The following is a 2,846-nucleotide window of genomic DNA, read 5'->3' on the forward strand; positions in this document are numbered from 1 at the left end:
ATGACCTCAGTAGTTGAGTCCCATAGTGCTCAGAGCCATTTTTTCACATACTAAGAGGTTAATATAGAAATGTCTGGGGAAATGCCGGCTCCCTATATAATAACTACCAACTGCTTCAACACGCCTTACAATATAATAATTGGAATCAGCGAGCAGTGGGAACAAACAATTCGACACCAAACAGGGAACGTTGATTGGTTTACCAATGGGTCGAAATCAGACCAAGGCGTCAGGACAGGAGTGCACGAGCTTCAGCCAAGACGGAAGGGCATTATCTCTCTAGGAAAACTGGCCTCAGTATTCCAAACTGAAATTACTGCAATCAAAGCATGTGCGGAGGAGAATATGCATAGGTGCTACAAGGACCGTAGCATCTACATGTATTCAGACAGCCAGGCAGCCCTGAAATCACTGGCAGAATGCCACAGGGCTCTGGTGGGGCTAGGGGGAAGCCATAGGGGAAACGTTGTGTGTGTCCCTGGGCATTCAGGAACCTGTGGCAATGAGAAAGCCGACAGATTGGCCAGGATGGGGCAACGACTCCATTTACTGGACCGGAACCTGTCCTGGCAATCTCCAAGGCTATGATCACACTGTAAATGGGTTAGGAAACAACACATAGAATATTGGTCCAAGTTCCATAAACAAAAATATGGTAAGATAATGATGCTGCAGCCATGCTTTAAAAGAAGCTCTGTAATCCTGGCATTGAACAGGAAAGAGATCAAACTCATGACTGGACTGATGACCGGCCATGGGAATTTCAAAAAACACCTACAGACAATGGGCATAACGAAAGAAAACCCTAAATATAGGAACTGTGTTAAGGGTGAAGAAGCACCTAATATTCGAATGCATGGCATTGGAGAGCAAAAGATACAGAATATTCTGGACAACTAGATCTGAAGAAATTGTGTCTAACAAGAAACTGGTAAAGGGACTCCCTGCATTATTTAAGGGCATTGTTTGGCTTTACTAGATACAGGGAGCGACACCGCACAATAGATTCGGTGCGGGCAGTGGTGGGTTAGACCTAAGCTGTTTTAGCTTCCCTGTCAAAATCAAATTAAATCAAATCAAGGGCAAAGCTTCAGAATTCCAAACGTGTAAAACGAGTTGCCAATCTGTCTAGTGATGTCAAATCTTATCAAGATCTGCCTGGATATTTCCACACATTTTTCAGATAGCATTTCTCTGTAATCAGATGCATCATCTGCGTAAAATCTGAGTTTACTATTAGCGTAACATACAGTATGAACAACAAGGGTGCCTAAACACTGTTCGAGGGCATATCTAAAGTAAACGATATCGTACTGCGTCCTCTTCATCCGAATAGGACACGGAAGACCTAACGGGGGAGACAGACCGTCGTGTCATCTTTAGCTGACAAGCGTCATTGGATGTGGGTATGGAAAGGCGTGTGGTCAGCATTCCAAACCGTTGTCAGCTTTCGTGACCGGAGCCACTACTTCTCAATCAGGAAACTCCTCAATTGGCCTCATAAGCACCGAGTGCACCCTGCTCGCCAACGGTTCTCAGAGGACCCGGATGGTCACCCATCGAAGTGCTAAAGAAGCCCGACAGCGCTTAACTTCGGTGATCTGACGGGAACCGTTGTTACCACTGCGGCAATGCCGTTGGCCCACTGCGTTCTCTATACCAAGAAATACTCAGCCCAACCATAAATTATATTTGAGATTAGATTAAACCGAAATATTAATCAGAGATTTTCTTCGTAGCTTCCTGACTATTAGGAATAACGTGAATAAACGACAAAGTGGAAAATAGTTAGGCCAAATTAGACATTATGCACGAGCAACATGGATATACAGACCGTAGCTCATGGACAAGATGCGTATTTTATGCAGCGGCTGAAATGAAATGATTGACGATAATCATGATGTATAATTTCCGTCACATTCTCTGCAGAACAGCTTCTCACGGATTTTGGAAGGCTGCCCAATTCTACGATAGTGGCGTTGGGTCAAGGGAATTGTAAAAGCGATACCGGTAGAGAGCAGCCGCTGGGGCGACGGCATTTGGCGGCGGTGCGTGCTGGAGTGGCCTGCCATCCCCTGGAGGACATGGAGCCCCTTCCAGCCGCCCGCAGCCTGTTGGGCACGGTCCGCCAGCAGCAGCACTCTAGCTAGTGTACGTTTACAGCCATAGATACACTGGATATGTTCCTGTGCGAATTTAGTACCAGTTTATTCTGTATATACAGGGATGTCAGAAACAGTCTCAAAAGCTTTTAAGGGTGCTGCAGTGTAGGTTGTGCTGAGAAATAACTGTTACGATAAACGATTCGTTTTCGGACCTAGTTACCATTGAAGGATTTCCAGTATATTCATTTGTTTTATATGCCCTCCGGTTTTCGGAAAAAATTATTAGAACATTTTTGTGATTGTTAACTTTTACTGCACTGTATCACTTGTTTTACCCGGAATAAGTGTAAATCATAATGAAGACATTCCCCAGCGGAACACGTCCTCATTTTACCCTCGAGTAATTCCATCTCTTACTTCTTGCCAGGATGGCTGCTACTCCAAGGCCTGATTTCGTGTACGGCCCCCGCGGGCATGCAGAAGTGCCGCAACACGACGTGGCGTGGACTCGACTAATGTCTGGCGTATTGCTAGAGGGAATAAACACCATGAATCCTGCAGGGCTGCCCATAAATCCGTAAGAATAAAAGAGGGTAGAGATCTTTTCTGAACATAAACTCTGCAGGGCTACCTATGAAACCGTAAGAGTAAAATGGGTTGGAGATCTCTTCTGAACATCACATTGCAAGGAATCCCAGATATGCTCAATAATGTTCAATGTCCTAGGAGTTTCATAGCCAG

The 2,846-nt window shown here is 45.2% G+C and overlaps 1 pseudogene; it reads right to left on the bottom strand.

Moving 5' to 3' along the window:
- Positions 1–1,523: 1,523 nt before the first annotated feature.
- LOC126096154 (5S ribosomal RNA) lies at positions 1,524–1,642 on the bottom strand (annotated as a pseudogene).
- Positions 1,643–2,846: the final 1,204 nt, after the last annotated feature.

Source organism: Schistocerca cancellata, chromosome 8 (genome assembly GCF_023864275.1).
Source record: "Schistocerca cancellata isolate TAMUIC-IGC-003103 chromosome 8, iqSchCanc2.1, whole genome shotgun sequence".
In the NCBI taxonomy this organism is placed as follows: domain Eukaryota; kingdom Metazoa; phylum Arthropoda; class Insecta; order Orthoptera; family Acrididae; genus Schistocerca; species Schistocerca cancellata.